The 22,826-nt window shown below is 38.1% G+C and overlaps 1 long non-coding RNA gene across 1 annotated transcript in view; it reads right to left on the bottom strand.

Annotated features, from left to right (window-relative positions):
• Positions 1-9,151: 9,151 nt before the first annotated feature.
• Positions 9,152-22,826, bottom strand: part of LOC136794395 (uncharacterized) — an 85,623-nt gene continuing 71,948 nt past the window's right edge. The window contains exon 3 of the long non-coding RNA XR_010841122.1: positions 9,152-9,447. This is a non-coding gene — a long non-coding RNA (uncharacterized lncRNA). The remainder of the gene's footprint in view (positions 9,448-22,826) is intronic.

Here is a 22,826-nt window from a genome sequence, read left to right as displayed (position 1 = left end):
TGGCCTCTCTTTTTAAATTGTTCTTTACAAATGTTAAAACTTTCAAAACCTAATTCTAACTTTAAAAAAATGACAGTAGTTTTGTAAATGTCGTTACAAAAATAGGGTATTTTCAGTTTAGGCTGGCCGATTCCTTCTAGGCACAATTCCTGCATTGTAGGTAGCGGATCTGAAGTAGGCAGCATTGGCTATAGATTGTGGAACTCAGACTGAATGAGTTATTCTTTTCCTAGTATGATAACTTGAGATAGAGGAGAAAAAATATCACACTTCCAGGCTAGAGTATGAGTTCTTTAAAATACACACACACACACACACACACACACACACACACACACACACACACACACACTATATATATATATATATATATATTTTTTTTTAATGTCACCTTTCACTATTATTTTAATTTTGATTTAGACAACAGGAATATAATTTCTACTCTGCAAATTACATTTAAGAGTTCATTTCTCAGATTTGGGAGGCAAGACTGAAAGAAATACCAATACCTAAACACAAGTATATTTTTAATCTATTTTTAATTTCTGTTTCAGTCCAACCTGAAATGTTGATCTATTGTCCTTTGCATTGCATTGAACCTATTCGCTGCTCTGCTCACAAATGCTAATATTTCTGTGACACACGGAGCCTGGCTCCTGCAGCTTTTGCTTCAGGCATCACCTCATTATTCTTTTCAGCTCCTTATTAGAGAAAAGCCACTGACCTCTTACCTGGGTCTCTCTATCCAGTTAGTACTTGTGAAAGGGTAACTCATCTCAAGGCTTCTGTATACCTGCTGTGTTTCTAAATCACCTTATATTCTTATCTTTCCCATTTCCACCTCAGAATAGAAATATATAGACAAGGTACCATCCTTCTTCTCTTTCTTCCCTAGTTCTCAAAGAACCCATGATAACTTACCTCCATTTTAAAAATGGCTACTTTCACAATATTATTGCTGATGAAGAGAAAATTTCCTATTTGTCTTTTTAAAAATCACTTCTCTCACTTCATTTTTCTCCTTGTTAATGACTACTAATGAGTATTACTTAGAATACACAACTCTGATATTATATTCCCTATGTGCTTTTAAGGAAACCTGGTTTTATTCATCCCCACTCCATTTTAAATTTGAGTCCTTTGCAGGACCAAACTTTTTTCTTCCTTACATTTAGACATATTTTGAACATAACATGTCAGAACTGTTTTTAAATGAAGTGTTTGGTCACAGCAACCAACACTAAAGTCTTTCCATTAATGGAAATCTTTCCCAGGACCCACACCTTCAGGTGCGTTAAAGCTGATCATTCTAGAGCCTGAATTTAAGATACTTCCATACAAAGTCAACCAAAGAGAAAATTTTCACAGATGAAACCAAATTTCAGTTTCTTTTCTATTTTTGTGAGTCTGATTTATGTAAGACTTTTACTTTGATCAATGACCCTGAATGAGAATACGTCTATCATTTGACATCTGTGCTTCTGACCAGGTTGGAAGATAGGGTCAAACGGCCATGTACCACGTGAAATGAAAACATCAGTGTGTACAGATGATAGTTTTACAGAAACCAAACTGCTCACTACAAGGGAATAACACTAAAAGATGAGATAGGAGCAGTTTCAGGAAAAAAAAAAAAGTCTTTGAACAATAAGAGAGTAAAATATTTATTATAAATAACTGCAAGAGAATTATTTTTGTATGCTATAATATTTCTCAAATCAACATAGTCTCCTCTTTTGTCACTGAATGACTGGGTAAAGGCAAGCATTGAGACTGGACCAGGTAAAGCCCGATGTTTATGTGGGAGGGGTGGTGGTGCATACATTAGTGACTTTTGCTCCTCCTGTGCCTCTTTTCTTTTTGGAGTGCAAATCCTTTTGTCCAAAGGTTTCTTCCTCATTTCTCAAAATGCTGGGATTGATGGAGAAGAAGCAGAGTTCACAAAGTCTCTGCATAAATGAAATTTTTAAAGATATATATTTAAATTGAAAATGCTTTAAATTTTATTAAGTTAATCATTTTATATGAAAAAAAAGGGCCAGGATATTGAAAAAAAATTGGTTAAATATTGGGCAGTGAATTATTTTCTCTCTGATACAATCCTTGTGTTTGTGTTTATATCAGTATTGGTCACCAAGTGATTTCTCCAGCAAATGATATTATAGAAGACTGAAGAGAGTCATGTCTTTGTTAAGCATGAGTGAAATCAGAAATGGGAAAAAAAAAAATTTGTGCATAGAGAAAATAGACTTGAATTGCTAATCTAGATTCTGAAGGCTGGCATACTAATATTTCTGGACATTATCTAACAAAAATCTGAGGGCCACTTACTTTCCAAGTATAAGAGGTACCAGAATTCTTACCCACCAATTCTTGGATGCCAACAGAGTGTCCAAGGATTCACCTCAATTCTGACACTGTCTACCTGCAGATAGAATCAAATTCCACAGGTAGTTGGCTCAGTCTCACAAGACCACCCACCACTCAGATTCCAGTCACAAGCCCGTTATTTCCTCTACTTCTGACCAATTGGCTATATATTAGAGGTCCCCATGACCCACTCCTTGGGTTCAGTTAGTTGGTTAGAAAGGCTCATAGAACTCAAGAAAACCCCTTTACTCACTAGATTATCAATTTATTATAAAAGGATATTAAAAGATATGAATCAAGAGCCAGATGAAGACATACATCTTGTGAGGTCTTGAACAAAGGCACTTCTGTCCTCCTGGAGCATGGGATGTGGCTTGGTGGCACATGAAAGAATTCTGGTTTCCCAACATGGATGCTGTCCAAAAAAGGACCAAAAAGCTTTTCTGGGGAAGGATTTTATGGAGGCTTCATTACATAGACATGATTGACCAACTCATTGGCCAATGGCAATTGATTCAACCTCAAGCCCCTCTCTCCTTCCCAGAAATCAGGGCGTGGGACTGAAAGTTCCAACCCTCTAATCACTGGCAACCAGCCTCCACCCTTAGCTGCTCTCCAAAACTCAGCTCATTAACATAACAAAAGACACTTTTTATCATTCTCAACATTTAGGCAATTCTAAGGATTTTGGGAGCTGTGAGCCAGGAACCATGGATGAAGACCAAATATGTATGAGAAATATATTTGGGTCATCTGAATGACTAAATGTATATTTTTTATTAATCACAATATCATGACTAGTATATAAATTCATTCATTATTCAACTCTTGAGGAAATAAATGTTCAGTTTTGTCAAGCTACTTCCCCAGTTACACCATGCACTGCATCTGTTTGTGTTATATATAATTCCCTGAAGGTGACTTTTGCATACATTGTTCCTTTAGCTTGAATGTCTTACCATCCTACTCTTAGTATATTGGTCAGACCATGACTTAGTTTTTGAAAATCAGCTCAATATCACTCACCTTCAGAAAAAAAAAAAAAAAAAAAAAAAAAAAAAAAATATATATATATATATATATATATATATATATATACACTGTATATATAGTTTCTGTTCTCTGTATATGTTTTCATTGTTTTGCTCTTATCAGTCTTGTCATTTTACTTGTTTGTCTCTCATACTGTAAGCACTTTGAGGGCAAACTCTAGGCCTAATTCGTCTTGCACACCAGTGTATGGCTTGATATTTGGTGCACAAGTGTTACAAGATGGACATTTTTGTAGGAAAAGTGGCTGGATGAATCTAGGAAATTAAACTGTCCTAAATTGTTTCTGGACACTATATAAGTCCAGCACACTTAGTCTGGAAAATGGATCCATGTTCAAAGGTCAGTTCTGGATTTAGGGACATCTCCAAAGCAGGCTTAGAAATCTCTTATTAGAGTGGACCCTTTACACAATTTCAGAACTGCCTTAGCTGTCAATAATGGAGACAGTTAAGGTGATACTACTGAGCAAAGTGAAAGTTCTTTGTCCCAAACCATTGGTGTTGCCTGGTGTTTTTTTTTTTTGGAAGAAACCACTGAATAAATATTTTAATAAATTAATTAATTTTGAATTGGTTAGGTGTTTTAAAGATATATTTATTAAAGTAGAAAAGCTTGACACTTTCAAGTGAAGTAGCACATCTGCAAAGCACTGAACCAACTTGAAATCACTGACCTATATAGGATAGTAAGTATAAATAGGGAAGATAGGGAAAGAGTGGCTCTAAAATGAAGATAGTTTGTAATGAGAAGAAAAGAGGAGCATTAGGAGATGACTTATTCATCTTGCACCTAGAGCAGGGCTTGATACTTGGTAGATGCTCAATATAGTTTTGTTGAATAATTGAATGACAGAATGAATGAAGAAGCCAGGCAGACAGAAGGAGGGAGATATGAAGAGCTGCTATATTTGGGTGAGTTTTCAGTAGAAGATCACAGAATGAAAAATGTTCTACTCCGATCAGGAATAAAAAGCAGAGAAATATATGAAGTATTAGTAGAAGGAGAATAGAACAAGCCTTGATTTTTTTTTTCAAACTTTTTTTTTAGTGGTTTTAGTGTCTTAGTATTACGTCAGTTGTCCCTTTTAAGTGCCCTCACCATATCCTTGTTGACACGTCTATCTTATTTATCACACGTATAGCTGTGATTTTGAATAGTCCTAACTCCCCCAGAGTTACAAAGAAGAGACAGTTTTCTTATTTCTCATATGACCCCCTTCAAATGGCTTTCGCATTCAGTAACATCTCAGGTAAATCCCATGGTTGTCTGATCACTTTCAGGTGTTATAAAAAAGATCAGTCCCATCAAATTAAAAATTCTAACCTCATATCCAGGGTAACACTCCCATCTTTCCAGCCCAGGTTTGACTAATAGCTTGAGTCAGGAGTGGAGCTTATCTACTCAACTCCGATTTCCATTTGGTTTTGTGTTGAAACAGGTGGGAGGGATTTGATACAGGAGGTTGGTTCTGTTTCTTTAATGGCTCCTTCTGTAGACCATTGTCAGTCACTGCTCTTACCCACCCCCAACCCAATCTTCAACTGGTCATAGACAACATCTGCGGGGCAAAGTACCCAAATGATTGCACTTCTTTGGGGTTCACATGTGGACACTTCAGGAGTGTCCTCAATTTTGTGACACAAGGATCCACTCTAGCCTGACTTCTGACCTCTCCTCAACTCCTTCTTGATGAACCCCCCGCCCCCATCCTACAGCCTCTAGATGTCTGGGTGTTTTTGCCCAGTTGCTAGCCTTCTTAGGTATGGTATCAGCATGCTGATTTAAGTCCAGCTACTTCTTAGGCCATAGGAAAGGCAACAATTCTTGCTAATCCACTCCTGAGGCAACTGGTATAGCACCAAGCAATGTTCTAATTACACATCCTATTTCAATTGCCTGATGGCTGACTTCTACTACACTACCCTGAAAGAACCTTGAGCATGGGAGAGGGAGGGGATCGTGGTCATATCTGAATTTTCAGAACCAGGCTTAGTGCCTGGTACAGAGCAGGGGTCCATTAAATAGCTGTAAAATTAGTGAGTAGATAAATTAACAAATGCACTTTTACGGTTCAGAAAATCCCAGGATATTGATGATGTTATAAAGAAAGGTAACCATTTAGTTGAAGTATAGTAGCCAACTCTTTTCCTACTATTTAGTATTTTTAAAATTCCAAATATGAAATCCTATGATACTTCAGATGAATTGAGTATTATTTGTGCAATATTTATGCCCCATTTATAAAGCTTATCAATTTGGGGATAAGTTGTGAGTCATGGAGACTGTGTGACAGACAGATTTCAGGACACCTCAGCCAGGCAATCACTTTACTTAAACGTGTTGTCAAATATAAATATAGTTGACACTTGAACAGCACAGGTTTGATCCACTTATATGCACTGATCCACTTATGTGGATTTTTTTCAGTAGTAAATACAGCAGTACTACATGATGTATGGTTGGTTGAATTGGGATCTCGGATATGGATGGCTGACTAAATTAGATGGCATTTTTCAGCTGTGTGGAGGATCCGTGTTCCTAATCCCCAAGTCGTTCAAGGGTCAACTGTAGTCTTATAGCTTTGAAGAAACACCCGTTGTCCCTGGCAACAGGATGAGTGACATTTCTCTAAGCCATTCAGTTCACAGTCCACACTCCATTTCACCTCAATTCTTAGAGCCTAGAATTTCTACATGTGAGCATTGGGACCTTCAGGGCAGCGTGTGAGTTTTGTTGTTGCTGTGTGTTTGCTTTGTCTAGGCAAGGGAACATGGAAAACACATAATAGTAGCATTTTCACTTTTGACCAATCACAAAAATTTCTTATTGTGGTAATTTCTTAACACTACTGGTTTATTTTTATTTTTTTAATAAAAGTAAAAAAATACTAAACTGCATTTTGTAAATTAGTATTTTTGCTTTACCTTTGTATAAGTTTTCCTTAACCAATCCTAAATTCTACTCTCTACCCCCAAATTGTCTGTTAATTAAAAAAAAAAAAAAAAATTACAGACAACCCTTTTTGTTAACAAAGCTTTTTAGAAGCTACTTTAAAGTATCAATGGAAACAAAGAAAAGGGCCTCATGGGACAGGTGACTGAGTGCTTGGATTCAAGGCCCTGCTCCATTATTTCCTAACTGAGGACCCTAGGACAGTCAACCACATCTCTGCATTTTAGTTTCATCATCAATAAAGTAAGGAAAGTAATATAACTTACCACATGAGTTCATTAAACAGAGAGCCAAGGACTAACCTAATCTATCAATAGGTGAAAAGCTCTGGATTATTGACATTTGACCAAAGGTGTGTTTGTTTTAAGCACTCAATGTTCAGAACACATTATAACATGAAAAACATCAGTTTCAATTTCATTACCCAGGTTGTTTGTAGATTAGAAATCCAAGGCATAAAGAGTGGTTTGCTGACAGATATACATGCCTCCTCTGCTCAGTCCAAACATCCTGAATGTGGAAAGTACTTGAGAGGGGTATCCCTTGGCTATGGCTTCAGAAGGATGCTCCTGGAGGTCCCCTGTTCACTGAATTTCCTTCTGAGAAATGCTCTTACAAGTGCACAGCTCTTTTCCATTAAAAATGTGCTATGAGCTTTCCTAAAACTCTGAAAAGTTGTCAGATGAGGGATTACTGTCCCCATTTTACAGATAAGGAAAATGAAGCTCAAAGAGGTTAACTGGGGCACACAAGGTCACATCACTATTTAATAGCAAAGTTAGGATTAGAATCCCGTTCCTCTGCTTTTCAACCCCAGATTCCATCTGCTGCATGTTGGCAGAAAACCTGAAAGGTTATCACAACAGAAAGAAAGTTAATTCAGCTGCAGATTGATTAACCTAAAGGGGAATCCAATCAATGTTGGTAGAGAGCCAGAAGTGCTTTTCTTTCTACACTGATGTTTTTACCAGGACAGCCCAGTCTCTCGCATCTGGATCAAAATCAGAATTCCAAATATCAGAACAAGTTAAATGACTTTTTCCTCTCTGTAGCTGCATCTGTCTATTTTGTGTGGTAGTTAGATATATTGTTAAAATTTCTGGCTGACATCTTGCAGTAATTCTCTTCATTATACTGATTTTTGTGGTCATCACCAGCATCTTTCTGGATTTGTGATTGTTGGATGATGAATCTAATAAAAGATTAAATATTCACATGATTCAAAGTCAAAGTACGAGGGCAGCTTAGAATTTCTGTTAGATCGATTACCATTTAGAAGGGTACATCTGCAGCAAAACTTCCTCCTTTGAATGGAATACTGGCTCGCATTCAGGAAATGACATTTTAAGTGCGGCCTTACCAACTTGAACTGAGAGCTTGTTTTGCTTAACAACCCGAGGGAATCAAGATCTAGGTAAAACCAGGAGGGTAAGATTTTATGATTACTATAGGAATATGAAATATGTGAGTTCCTTTCGTTTTCATAACACATAGTCATAACTTAAAGCCATCTACCTGTTGCAATTTTGCTTTGTGTTGCCGTGATCCCCTTTTTATTTTTTTCACAGTCAATTTTTCTTTGTGAGCAAAAAAGTCTGGGTATTCATTTTGTATTAATTGGAATACATGTGCTACTTTTAGCAGAAATGTCTATATTTTCATTTATTATAATCAATTTTTTCTCATTAATTCGAAAACTATCCCACCTTACCATTCTATATTTCTACAGTGCATTACCATCTGTACTTGTACATTCATGATCTTATTTGATTCTCACAATATCTGCTGAAGTAGAACTTTATAAAAGATGTTGTTTGCCATTGTAAATTTGTATATTACAATGAGATGAGACTTTTTGCTTTGAGGAAAATATTATTTTGACTTGAATATTGCATAGTTTGTGAATGTGAAAACAACTGGGATAGTCCCTTAATTCATAACTTCTTAACTTCAGGTGATTTTCCAGAAATGCTTACTCCTTCAAAGTAAAGACACATTCTATTATTAAAGAATGATTAGAAAAATGGGTAACAGTGATTACTTAAGGAAAAAATTGGGGCAACTTCATCTTTAATCAGAAAAATGAAATAATTCTGTAATCTAATCTGTCTCTTTAAGATGTGCAACAAGGGCCAGGAGCAAAGACTCTGCAATATTCTTTATAATTTCATGGGGTCTTCTGAGGAAATGTGCCAATTTTATGGGGACTCGTAGGGAAAAATTTTGATTTCATGTGGATTTGAGTGAAAAGGTAAATTTCATGGGATTTCTAAAAATGGCTGGGTTTCTCAGGATCCATGAAATCTATAGCAGCCATGGAGAAAAATGTGCTGCTCTTGTTATGGAGTAAATTTTAGTACAGTTTGGCAAAACTTTATTTCTTATACACCTGCTATGATGTACATTACACATTTTGAGTCTTTTTTAAACACTTACCTTTTCATAGAGGTGTGTGAATACTAAATAAAGGTGGTACTTTGTGTACATAATGACAAGGTGGTTACTTTGTCAGCTGCTTAGAGCATATGTTAGGTGGTCACTAACACACATGTGACTCATGTGGTCACTTATGTTGGAGCCAAGGTCAGGATGGTGGTGCTTAGAGTTTTGGTGCTCCTAATCAGGGAATGGATAGAAGCCCCTCATTCCCATTGCCATAATCTTCAGCAGGTCAGAGAACATTAGGCTTAGAGGAGATCTTAGACATCATCCCGTGTAGTGGTTCTCCAAGGTGTTCCAAGGCCTTAACGTCTGCAAGCGTCCCCTGGGGACCTTGTTAAAAATTCAAACTCCTTGGCCTTACTCCTTGAGAAGACTCAGATTCTCCGAGGGTAGAGCTTGAGAATCTGCCTTTTAAGTTCACCTCCCGGGGTAATTCTTATCCTCATGTACAAGTACACTGGAGTTGGAGCGCCACTGTACAAATCCAATTTTCTTTCCAATTCAACTATTACATTGTCTCTCATGACTTCTAGATCTTCTTTAAGACCACTCCTTACAGGAGGGTTGGAGCCTGGTGAGGTACCATTAGCAGGACTTGTGGCTGGAACTGGGGCTGGGCCATAGAGAAGGCTGTTGTGAGAGAAAAGATGTCAAAGCTCAGGTCTGGAAGCTTGGGCCCGTGGAAGCATAGTCACTACAACTGCTATAATTCAGGTGTGCTACATCGGTAACAAACAGTGTTTCCATGATGCATTTTTTTTTTCCTCCTCTGAAATGGTGAACAGCTCTTGATAAAGTCCCAAAAAAACAAAATACAATTTTACCTCAGTTTATATGGTACCCGCCTTCATGCGAAATTCACTATAAATTAAAACAGTGAAAACCACTTTGTTTTAATATGTAAAATGGTGCTGGATTCTAATTCAGATATTAGGAAAAGATTTTTCGCATACGTGATTATCCAATGCGACATTAAGAAGTAGTGTTTGGTACAGGAACAATCTTCCTTGTTCAGAGCTGCTGGCATTGGGAGACCTCCAGCATCCCTGTCCTTTTGTCTTCTAAATGCTCATAATGCCTCCTAATACTGTGACAACAAAAACTTCCCCAAATTTTCAAACTGCCTTCTAGGGTGGTAATTTCCCTCTGAGAACCATTTTCACTGGTTTTCTTACTTTTCAGCCACACCATGTATCGATCTTAGTAAAATGGAAATCTACTCATGTAATTCTCTTGCTTCAAGTCTTTCAGTGTTTCTCCATTCCTTTCAGGGTCAAGTTCAACAATTTAGCTTAGCACACAGAAACCAGCATGGTCTGGTCGCTTTCATTCCTCTAGTTTCATCACTCATAACTCTAGGCATATTGGTTTGTTTAAGCACCATGCTACTTTACACCTCCATGTCTTCAGATGTGCATTTTTCCCCCCCTAGAGTATGGTCTCTCTTCACTTTGCTCATCTAAAGCTCAAGCGTGACATTTTTGGCAAGGCCTCTTGGGCAGCCAACTTTGATTATGTGGCCTCTCCTCTGTGCTCTTGTAGCAGTAACCTAAACATACATTTTACTGTGATTGTTGGTTTATTTAACCTCTTAAAGTAAGAACTTTGATGTTCCTTTGTAAAATATTTATATTTTTTTAACATGGCCTACAGAAATCTTCAAGGTATGCTCTTGAATATCTGTCTGGCCTCATGGCTCGTCATCATCCACCAACACTTAGTTTTTCAGCCATATCTAAACTTTGCCTTACAATTCTTAGAACTTCTATTACCCTAGAGCCTCTACTCTTGGACATGCTGGAAAAGTCATTTCTTTTCTCGTAACTGGTATAACTCTTGCTCATTCTATAAGTCTCAGCAGAGATTGTCATCAAATTCATTGGGAATCTATAAGGGGGTATGTATAGTGGTTGGTTTTGAGTGAGGGTGTAGAAGTTATGGAGACATGGCCTTAGTTGATATGGAGCTAGTAATCCAATGATAAATCTTCCCTTTCTCCTGAGGCTGGATTAAGAGCCCTTCCACCATCCAGTCTCTAGCACAGCACTTAATATGGACTGTCAACTTCTTGAGGAAAGACAGTGATTCATCTCATTGTCAGCACCTGGCAGAGTGCTTGACTCATAGTAGGCACTCCACGAGTGGGTGAAAACCTAGGACGTTCACTAATTATCAAGACAGCCAATATACTATTTATTAAAAAGTTCTTGAGTAACAGTGTTGAGGATACCTCCTTCTTATTTTGAGTCCTGATCTTTATCTAGTACAGTATTTTGAAATAGATCCTCACATAGTTTTCTAGTGATTTTTTTCCTTTCCTTCTTCATTTTTTAGTAGAGTTTTCCTTCTTGATAACAGTCCTGGAGTTCTGACTTACCACTTCTGACCTCTCTAATTTCCTATACAGGAGAGGTCAGGAAGGGGAGGTTAACATTTATACAAATCACTTTGTGTGGACCCTGGGTGCAATGATGGAGGTCAGCTGTATGTGCCCTCCACCCCCCAAATTAAATATCTGAAAAGAAATATTACTTCTTAAAATCCCCCTGCTTCCTAGTTACCAAAAAGTTGAAAGGAAAACACATGGCAGGCCTGGATCCTACAGACTGTACATTTTCTTAATTCTTTATGGAATACTTGGTTTTCTAGTTAGGTAAAATCTGATTTTGTTTATCTGCATATGAGTAGGCTTCTGGGAAATATGAAGGAAATTTATAAGTTCTGGAAAAAAGTCTGCATGTTTATAATTTTGATTCCTAAAGCACAAGACTACAAGACAAACAGATGTCCCTTCCCAGTTAACACAAACTAAAAAATGAAATTTCTTGGAATTTACTATTCTGTTTATTTAGAATGAAATGAAAAAATATTAAGGCCCTTTCTAGCATAATAAGTGACCTTGAGAAAAGTTGTAGAACTTTTCATTCTGGACTCAGGGGTAACCTTTAAAAAACAGAAAATACCCACCCTCTGTGTAGAAATATACTGAATGTATATTTTTTAAGTATTGCATAAAATAGTTATTAAGTTATTTTAAATATAAAAGTCCAGTAAAACTAAACATGTTACATGCTATGTTTACATAATGATCTTAAAACAATCTTATCAAATTCCCTGCCAGTAAACATTTTTACTTTTCTCTTTGAATTACAAAATTACATTTGAAAAGTATGTTACTTTTATAGTAGAAAGCAAGAAAGAAAAATTCTCAGATAAGAGATCCATGGACTCGGGGCACAATAATTAAAAAAAACATCTTTCAAATAATGTAGATTGGGTACTGGGTCCATCTTCATTGTCCACTGGTCTAGACCACTACTCTCAGAGCCGAGAGGAATTGACTTCTGGCCCTGGCTTTACTTTCTTCCAGCCAGGGTCCTTGGCAAAGAACCTTCAATTCTCTGAGCTCCTATTTCCTCATCTGTATAAAAGAGAATTTCACTTCACAGGGTTGTTGGTATATAGAAACAATAAAATGAACTGTGTGTAAAAAAATATTCAAATAAGCTAGATACTGTATGATAGTAAAATATTATTATAATTATTGCAATGTCTTATTCTTGCCTAATGTAACCTCTAATCCTAACTTTGTTCTTTGTGAAGATAGAAGTTGCTCAGATACACTTGATATACAGAAACTCACTAAGCTTTTAAAAAATCTTTTAGGGTACATTAGCATTCATCCTGCTGGATGCATTCTTAAGATACCTCCATGATATCATTAATACTTTGGGTACTTGTAGAGTTAAGTGATTTTCATAAATCAAGCCCTTAAATTACAGAAAGTAAGCAGGGTGGAGAAATGGATATTTAAAATAGAAAATTAAAAATACATAAATTTCTTTAAAATCAGCCCCCAGCTTTATTTTGGTGGCTTCAAACATTTTAAATAAAATAAATTCAACAAAAAACTAAACATATTACTAATATTTAGCTCTATTTCCCTTCCAAAAGGACCATGGCATGATTTTTAAGAAAATATTTCATACAGCTTCATAGTATGTTGTTGTTCTTCCTTGTATAATTACATCCTTTTTTTTTTTTTCTCATAGAATCAGAGTTTCTATTTTTTCTAGCTCTTGGTACCAATTTCACTACTGAATTCTGTGAATATCAACCTGGGCAATCAAAGGAACTCATTCAAGTGCTCCCACCCCCTTGAGACATGATCAAGACACAGGGCTAAATTTGGGGTTCCAGATCCTACCCCCAAATGGCAGTGGACTGAAGCCACGCTTAGCCTTTATAAAAGATTCATGACAATCCGGGGACTGGCTGGGCTCTGACCCTGTATTAGGTATGCGAAGATCCAAGCTGCTCTCTACATAACTCAGGGCAGAATAGGGATTGCTTTGTAGGTACCCCGGATGTTTTAAAGTTTTCTTTTAACCCAGTGACTTTGAAATTTCTCAGCATTTTTTTTTGTGTGTGAGTGAAGAGAGTCAGAGGAGAGCTGACGTTCCCTAGGGGCAAATCCTGTTTTCAGCTCCTCTTTATACCAAAGGTCTTCTTGCATTTTATCTTATATCTCCTCCTACAAGCTAAAATTTGAGCAGCTCTTCTTTTCTGACGAGATTTAAGGGATGGACGCTGCAAGGACATCCATCGTCCATTGGATCTTAAATGCTTTTCTCGATGTATAGAAAGTAAATGCAGGAGTTTTCATTCATCCCTAACCTTCTTGTTTGGCCCTTAGGCCTTTTTATTAGAGTTCCTCGATTCCCAAATCCCTAGACATTTCTCGAGAGATATTTGAAATCTTCACTTCAAAAAGCAAATGATAAAGTGATATTTTTATCATAGGATACTTTAGAAGAATTAGCTACAAGTATTTTTTGTGTTTTTCTATGAAGACAAAGAGAGGTAGTAATAAACTTTCATGCCCCAAGACCACTTGGGTGTGCTACTACACAGTAATTTAACTGAATTTTCACACAAGTCCTAGTGAGTAGGTATTATAAATGCAATTTTAGATGGGCAGAAACGGGCTCAGGAAGGTTAGGTAACATACTGACATCACACAGCTAATATGTAGTTGATCCAAAATTTTAAACGAATTTTGTCTGATTCTAAAGCCCACGCTTTTTCCACTGACTCCTAATGCCTCACAGGAAAAAAGAAATTGAGGTACATGACCTAATCAGGGAACGATTGGAGATTTATGTTCCAGTTCCCTGGTTTCTGAGTAATTCTTCAACGTAGTGGTGATAACATCACTATATTTCGTTTCAGGGTTGTCGAATATAGTGGACACTGGTAACTAGAACCAGTAAAACAACGTAACATCTCTACCTCTGTCCTATTCACAGTCCTTCTAAAACTTGTATAAACACTTCCTCTCAAGAGATTTCCTCTCCCCTCCACCCATGCTTTGCTTTGCTAGAATTTTCTTGAGACACCTACTTTCCCACCTCACTTGCTGCATGGCACTATGAAACAACCAGGTAGATAAACGGCATCAGAGAAGAAGGAAGGGAACCATAATAGGTCAATTAGGGCTTACCTTCTCCTGGATTAAAAATGATGCATGAGGTATTTTGGTAACATGACTGCCTAGTAATTTCTCATTAAACAAAAACTTCTCATAAAATAGAGCAGAAATGAAAAAAAAAATCCTTTTGCACTTGACTCATCTTTACTTCCTAGTCCACAATTGGCTAGGATCAGGTGAATTTTAATCCTTTATTTGCCACTGACAGTAAAGTAAGCCACTATCTGGCTGGAACCAAAAGGGAGGCACTTCCATGGAAGGGAACTAAATTTATATATTTATTTGGTAATATTTACTCAACCTTATTTTATAACAGAAGACTGTGTTTGCAGCTCCAAAAGGTTCTAAAGAAATAGAATAAAAAATATCCAAGATTTTCCTGTCACTATCAGCTGTTTCTGAGGAGTCTTTAACAAGACTCTTTTGCCTTTTCATAGAATCATTTATTCACACTTATTGACAAAACTTATGGGTTTTGAGACTTTTGCTAGATGTCAGGCACAGTTCTAGGTACTGGGGGGTAATAGCAGAAAACAAAACCTGAACTTTTGGTAAGCAGCTGGTATTCCAATGTGTGTGTATATGTATGTGTTCGTTGAGGGAGAATTTAAGGGTGTTTATGTGTATATGGCAGGAGAGAAACAGATAATAAAATATATATATATAATCTATTAGATGTCATAAGTGGATGCCACTGATGATGGTTGCCATAAAGAAAAGTAAAGCCAGGGTAATGAGTTTGAGAGTGACTAAAGGGGCTGGTAGTTCCCATCTTAGAGTGTCCAAGGAGCCTCTGATAGGTTATTTTTTGAGCAGAGACCTGAATAAAGTGAGGAAATGAGCCTGGTGATTATCTGGGTAAGAACATTCCAAGCAGAGGAAACAGTCGAGACAATGGCCCTGAAGCAGGAGCACATCTAACATTTTTCAGCTACAGTGAAGAGAGCAGTTTGGCTGGAAGGGAGGAACGAGGGGAGTGGTAGGAGCATCATCAAAGGCTGAACTTTATAGGGTCTTCTAGGCCATAGCAAAGATATTGGACTGTACACTGTATGAACTGGGAAGCATTAGTGGGTTTTGAACAAAGAGGGCTCGCTCTGGCTGATGTGTTCAGAATAGACTCGAGGAGTATGCATGGACCTTTGTTATATTTATTTACCTCCTCTGGACAAAATTATAAGGTTGTAGAGGGGACTGAGGGAGATAATACATATAAAGGGCAATTAAGTTCATATGCACTAAGATCCTAAAACATGAAAGTACTCAGTACGTTGCTGGAGAGCCAGCATCATTAAGTGGTTTGGAGACGAGCTTGGGCATTTCACTGTCTGGCTTCAATCCTAGCTCCATTTCTTATTTGTGTGATTTTGGAAAAGTTACTTAACTCCTGCATGCCTTTCATTCCTCGTCTATAAAGTGTGAATAACAATAGTGTCTACTTCATAGAATCATTGTGAAAATTCAAATGAGCCCATCTTAGTAACATACTTAGAGCATCACATGGCACATAGTAAACACTCAGTAAAAGGTTGGGAGTATCACTGCATAGCATTTTTACTTTACAAAGTGGTTTCATGTGCTGTGTCTCATAAGAGTGATCCACATAAGTATTGTTATTCCAACTTTGTTGATTAAGGAGTTGAGGTTCAGGGAAGTGAGGTGGCTTGCTCAAGCTCACCTAGCTGGAAAGCAGTCAGGCTAGGATTAAGCCCAGATCTTCCAAATCCAAGTCCTCTTTTCATTATGCTCTGCTGCCTTTGAATATTTACATGAGTCTAAGAGGAAGTCAAGGTCAGGCCTCCTGACTCTAAATTGATTATTACTTCTATTTTATCATAGCTCTTAATAAAGTCTTTGTGTAAAAAATGAATATATGCATTAATGAAAGAAATGACATGAGAAAGGAAGACCCTTTAGAGAGAAGATAACACGTTCAGGTTTCTAGAACATGAAACATAGATTTGGGAGACTAGATATCAATCAGTTGGTGACACACTGTATAATTCTGAGAAAATTGCCTAACATCTTGAGTCCTTGGTTTCTTCATATGCTAAATGAAATCTCAGTATATTCTCATATCTGCTGGCTAGATTTTTGAAAATATATGCCAAGATAAAGATGGAAACATTTAGAAAAAAAATGCTACATATACCACATGTGTTGCTACTATTAAACTTCTCTGAGAAAATTCAGATCTAGACACCTCTAAACTACCTTCTGGGGTTGGTTAGTAAGCATTTGCTCAAAAACTTGAATTCTCTGCATTTTTTGGAGGGGGAGAGTAGATTAAAAACTTTTTTCTAGTGGCTTGAATTCATGGGAATTTTTCCAGCTAGCTTGGATAAAGTCATCCATTCCCACCTTCTTCTTGACTTTTCATGGTAGAAGAAACCACCTAAGTTCTTTCCCAACCACTGGTACCATGGGAACTTGAACATCCCACTCCTGGGAAACACTTAACAAAACTGTTGGTGTTTGTTTGACACCAACTGTCTGTTCGTGTCACTGAGCAATTATTGTGCCGTAATAGAGACTTTTACAAAGTGCTTTTGGGCTGTAGTAGTTCAAAGTATGCCTAACTTTGGTGCTGGGTGGGGAGGATCAAGGAAGATGGGCCACAGATGATGCTTAAACCAAGCCGTGGAGTATAAGGAAAGGTTTTCCAGGTAAATAATTGGAGTGGGAGAAAAGGTATTTAAGCAGAGGAGGACCTTTTCAATGTCATCAAGCACAAGAGAATGTATTGTTCTCAAGGACATTAAAAGGCTCAGGACAGGTTGGATGGAGCACAATGGCAGGGGATGAGATTGAATACAGAAGCAGACTTTAGAGCACTTTCTCTGGGGGTGATAGAGTAAATGGCCCAGATTAAGCAGGACAGTAATGTAATCAGATTTGATTTATAGAAAACTTTGCTAATGGATAGATTGGAGTCTGAAATATCAATGAGGTTGCTATTTCAGTAGGCTGAATGAAATATTCTTGAAGCAGGAACTAAGGCTATGAAGCTGAGAGATGGAAACTGAATCTAAAAAAATAACACTTTTTTTTTTAAAGTAGAATGTATAAAACTGTTGACCAATTGGATGTGGATGTTGAAGAAAAAAGAAAAATCTAAGATTATCTCTCCATTTACGAGTTTTCATTCACAGAGGTAAAATGGGAAGAGGAGGAGGTTGGCAGATAGGCAACGGGACTTAAGGTCAATGAGTTACAGCCATGCATGTAATAAGCTTGGGGTATGTGAGGGACAGTCAGACAATGTATTTGTAGACAGTTTCATATAAGGTTTTAGAACTCAAGCAAAGATTTGGAATGGAAATACAGAATTGGGAGGTTCAGAATGTGGGTGATAATTAGATAGGGAAATTCAGGGTAAATAATAGAGTGAAAAGGAACAAAAATAATGAGATCATCTTGGAAACACCAACTTGAAAGAGTACATAGAGTGAGAGGAATCCAGGGGGGAAAAAAAAAACAAAAAAGGAGGAGCAAACAGAGCAGTTGGAAGGACAATGAGGAGGCCCTGATGTCTTTGAAGCCAAAGACGAGAGTTTGAAGCAGAGTGTAAACCCCACACTGAAAATGCCCTTTGTGTTTGCCTATCGGGAGGCCATTAGTGACCTTTACCGAAGCAGTTTTACTGTAATGGTGAGGCCAGAAGCCAACTTGCTGAGGCTTGGGAGTTAATGGGGTCTGAGGGCTGTGGAGAAGCAGAGCCCATGAGTCTGTGCTTTTTTTTTTTTTTCTCTCCCCCCCCCCACCCGCCGCCGCCACCGAGAGAATTTCTAAAGGGATGGCATACAGCTGTAACTAGAGAGGACATTTTTGGTGGGGAGATATTTGAGCATACTTACAGGTTGAAGGGAAAGAAAGAGACTGATGTTTTAGAAGGGAGGAGAGATTTAACAGAACGAGGTCTTAAGGAAGGACAAAGGTTGAATCTGTTTGGAAGGAGGCAGAAAAATTCTTTCCATGAGACTGAACCTCTACTCAGTGGATGGACCAAGGAGGCTCAATCATCCACTGTGTTAAGGCTGTTTTCTGGATTTAACACCTTTCAATGTTCAGGGAGAGTGTAACCTAGAGCACATACATCCCCATAAAGAAGAACAAATATTGGTTTGCCCCTAAACCATGAGACAGTTGGGTGTCAAAATATTTCATAACAGTGATAGACCAAAGCATGGTAAAACTGATTTGTATAGGTCATTTTTTTGAATTTCTACCCTCCCTCCAGAGGATAAGAACTAGTCAGGTGATTGGAAGAAGGTCCGAGGCTCTATGGGACTGACCAGTTTAGATAAGTACTCAACATTATCTGATGTTTAGCAAGACTGAACCCGAATTCCAGACCTGGAGGTTTGCCCAGCTGCACATCCTATCTGGCTTATGCTTCTTCCCATAGGCAAATAAGTCAGGATCAGACAGCGGGTGGCAGATACCAGGCCATATGCATATTTATAATATTGCAAACTTGCCATCAAGCTGACTAAGCCAAATTAAGCACATAAGAAATGAAAAGTTTAGATGGAAGCTGATGTTTTTAGGATTCCAGGATGTGGCTCTGCCAGATCAGTGTGTTAACTTAATGAGAGAGAGCAGCTCGCATTTCAGGAAGGAAAGCAGCCACATTGCCCTGACAAACTCAATCCCTCCGTGCAGGTCGTGTGCCTTGTAGAGCCCCTCCCCCCATCCCCCCACCCCAAAAAGCAGTCATTTAACTCACTGTAAAAATACACCCAGGGTTAGGGTACTGCCTGTCTGATATCGGTAGCCTTTTCTGCAGGTGGCAGTAATTACTCTATAAATACATTGCTTCTGAATTCCCTTTAATACACAGTTCTTTGTTCCTTTCTGCTCATGTCCTCTTTTGCTTTTGAGCCATTTCCTGTCTCTCCCTTCTCAATACGCAGCGGAGTTTTAGACACCTCAGTAATTATCCCTTCTAATCTCTTTTTTTCTAATGAACATAAAGCTAACTCCCCCCACCACCTTCGCAGTTATAAACATTGATACTATTTATCATTTTGTTGCCATTTCTGTGCCTTTCCAAGCCTCTGATATACTTTCTTGTAATCTACTTGAAACCTTGCACAGTATTTCAGTGGCCTATCCTACTGTGATTAGTGTCCATTGCTAATTTTTGTCAGATCTCTAGTTTTATGTCACTCTTTGTTTTGAGTGTTTTACATGGCACTGAGTAAGTGGTTTCAAATTTCTACTTCCTTTTGGCTCTAGATCTTTCTCTTGGTCCATATATACTGTCTTAGTATGTTTGGGCTGCTATAACAAAAACACCACAGACTGAGTGGTTTAAACAACAGCATTTATTTCTCACAGTTCTGGAGGCTGAGAAGTCCAAGAGCAAGATGCCGGCAGAGTCTGTATCTGGTGAGAGCTCAGTTCCTATTCATAGTCTTTTTACTGTGTCCTCACATGGCAGAAGGAGTGGGAGAGCTCTCTTGAGCTTCTTTTATCAGGGCACTAATCCCATTCGTGAGGGCTCCACCCTCCTGACCTCATCACCTTCCATAGGCTCCACCTCCTAATACCATTATATTGGGGGGTTAGAATTTCAACATATGAATTTTGGGGCCACGCAGACATTCAGTCCACAACATGAGCTTAACAGATTGTGAGCATTGCAGGCTTTATTTTCTTCTGAGGTCCCAGCCTGAAAATAAAACAGGACTTCACTTGTCAAAGTGTGGAGTGTAAGGAAAAATGTCAAAGCTCTTCCAGAGTGGATTTATGAAGTCCATGATATCAATGTTTTTCCAAGTGAAATGCTGTCTCTCTTAATTCATTCCCCTTTACCTACTAAGCTTACAGGTCCAGTCTGCTCTTGTTTCCTCTACCTTCAGCTTATGATCACCAAAGCAAGCACCTAATTGCAGAGCTAGATGGGGAAAATTTCTGTGCCAGATGGTAACCTCTCTCCCATCTCTCCATACCTTACATATATACTGAGAGACAGACTGGGCCAAAGGCTAAGGAATTGTTCTGGCTGCAGAACCCTCACTTTTTCATTTTCTGTGCACAGCAGTTAACCCCCAAACAGACTTACTTCCTGTTAAAAGTACTGTGTATCACACTCACCTTTCTGTCTGGGAAAGGAAGTTTATGTGGGGCTTTCCACTTGCACATTTGATAAAATTAAGCTTTGTGGGAGACAGCAACATTTTGCCTTTGTCTCATTTGGGTGACGCAGGGAAGGAAAGAGGTCCAACAAAGGAATATTCTGGGAAGAAAGTCTATTCCCTAATAGTTCCAGTTTATATATAGAACCTCAAGAACCTCATGAATTTTAAAAAGAATTTAATTTGGAAGTATGCACATATTTTATCTTCCAGAGATGTGGTGGTGACTTTACGCAAAAACTCAGATAAGAGGATACCTTCAGGGCAGTAGCTCAGTGGTTTACTGAAAGTATATCTTTCACAAGGCAGTGAGCCTCACAACAAAGAGGATCGAAGTGGCTGCAGGAGGACTCTGGTGGAGGGGGCAGTCTGGCCATTTAGCATGGGGGATGGTGAAGGGTTGGTAGTGTTAGCTCACAAGGTAGAGAAAGGTTGGGGTAGTTGAGGGAAGATTTCCACTGCTGCCCAAAGAAATTCTGAGATGCCCACTGTGGGAAGAGAGATGGAGCCCTTCCTGTGTAATGCAGGCATTTAGGAGGAGTGGGCAGAGTTAGAAGAAGAGGTGACTCCAACTGCAGTTTGTCTAGGACACCACGATACAGCATCTGGAGAAGGACTCCCCTGGGGTAGAATCCAGGCTGTGGTCCAGTCCATCCGTGGTTGCGGGGATGATGGGATGTACCAGCAACAGCTGCAGTGATGAAAATGGACAGCAAAGGAACTGAATCCTGGCTCTTACCCATTCTTTTTCCCTAAGTGGTACCTGAGGGAAATATTATTACTTGTACAGTTAAGAAGAGAAACTTCAACTCATTCAGGTCAATTTAACAAACACTTATTTGGCCCTTTATATCTCAAATACTTTGTAAGATTCTGGAAAAATCGGAGGAGCGGCACATGGTATTGCATTCAGGTTGTGTTTTGGGATGTTTGCTGATGTGAGGAGATCACTGTTTTTCATGAGGTGATGTGTAAGACCTCACACAAATGGTCTCTGACTAATTAAAATGACAAGTTGATACAAGTTGCTGGTGAGGTGCCATGCGTTCTATTTCCTGGCCAAACAGCACAGATGGTGATTGCATGTAATAGAATATGTTCAACCTGGTTAAACCCTTAGGGAAACTTGAGACCACAAAGTATGCATACTCTGGTTCCTGACCTAGTTGTGTCTTTAAAGACTTATATAACTGCCTACCCTTGTAACAAGAATGAAGGGTAGGGCTGTTTGATTTAGGGGTTTCAAATGACTTACTTATGGCAGGGAAGTATCCAAGTTCAAAGGGTACAGAGACAAAACAAGTAGAATTAAAGTGGCATAAACAGAAACAGTATCACGTTTGTGACAGAAACTGATGGAAATAAAACAGTCATGGCTAAGGTGAAAATCTTGCTTTAGATAGTACTGAAATAGCTGTCATGTTTCTGACCACTTTCCCCTATTCCTACTACAGTGAGGTTTTCCATTTTTCTATTTTTTCCTTTTTTATTAAGTTCTTTTTCATTCCATGAAGACAAAGGAACATACCCAAGGACATAGGACCCTGTATTGGAGCCAAGGTTGGAGCTCAGATATTTTTGGCTCTCAATTCTCTACTGAGTCCATTAGACTATGTCTCCTCTTAGTTCCATTATTTGATTTGCTGTTCTCTGTGTGTTTACATTCTCGAAGTGATAAAATACATTTTTGTTCTTATGTTACTAATGCAGTAGAGGTATTTTTCAATTTTGCTGAACTACGGCGCTCTAAACATGGCAAATAACTGCTTTCAACAAAATGTTTTCAAGGCATGACTTGAAATGGGAGTTAAAAATAGGAATGCAAATGTTAATAACAGTATTGATAAAAGAAACTCTGGCTTCAAAAGCGAGAAATTCAATTAGAAAAAAAAGTGAAAGTATTTGAGGAAAATAGAATATATGAGAGTACTAATGGAAAATTCAGTCCCACAGCATTATTACAAATTAGATAAAGTTTTCCACAACATAGTTCCCTGCAGGTCAGCTAAGATAATAGGGGAATGGTTTGGGGATTGCCAGTTCTCTTTGACTCTAGAGGTTACATCCTAAAACTTTGATCCCTTTGATATTTGTAAACAATGAAAATCAGGACTATTTAGTCAAGGGTTTACCCACTGGACCCAGCTTCTTAATGTTCAGACACTCATGCCGATCCTAAACTTTATCCATCTGCATTTCAAAGAGGTTAATGCCTACCTATGTTTTAAAATCATCTAATATACAAGTGCTTAGGTATGTTGACAAAGGCATTATTATATGAAAGTACTTTAATTTTTATTCGGTTTTCCCAAAAGGAGCTCAAAGTATTTATTAGACTGTCTGTTATTAATTTTCACAGCATGTCTGTGAGGGAA

The sequence above is a fragment of the Kogia breviceps genome, chromosome 6 (genome assembly GCF_026419965.1).
Source record: "Kogia breviceps isolate mKogBre1 chromosome 6, mKogBre1 haplotype 1, whole genome shotgun sequence".
Lineage (NCBI taxonomy): Eukaryota > Metazoa > Chordata > Mammalia > Artiodactyla > Physeteridae > Kogia > Kogia breviceps.
Note: the sequence above shows the minus strand (reverse complement) of the source record. Positions and strands in the feature narration are given on the sequence as shown.